We start from the raw sequence: 339 nt of genomic DNA, 5'->3' as shown, positions 1-339 counted from the left end.
AAAAAAAAAAAGAAAGCCATCATTTCCCCCCTCCCCCTCTCTGCTCCCACTACTCCATACACATAGAGAGAGGGAGAGAGTTAATATTCGCCTGTTTTCTCTTCACTCGTCAGACCTCACATTATCTTCTCTTGTTAACATTCCCTTCCCAAAGAAAGAAAGAGTAATAAAGGCGGGGAGTGAAAGTTGGTACGTAACCCTGATCATATGAATATAATGATAAAATCAAAGTTGCGGAAGAAGAAGAAGAAAGAGAAAAAGAAAGAGAAAATAATAACACAATATTAAAAGACATCAGTTCACGTGAACTTGAATGAAAAGAAAAAAAAAAAAAAAAAA

Source organism: Trypanosoma theileri (genome assembly GCF_002087225.1).
Source record: "Trypanosoma theileri isolate Edinburgh chromosome Unknown TM35_Tth_13_V1, whole genome shotgun sequence".
Classification (NCBI taxonomy): domain Eukaryota; phylum Euglenozoa; class Kinetoplastea; order Trypanosomatida; family Trypanosomatidae; genus Trypanosoma; species Trypanosoma theileri.
The sequence above is the reverse complement of the archived record's forward strand: the minus strand, read 5'-3'. Positions refer to the sequence as shown.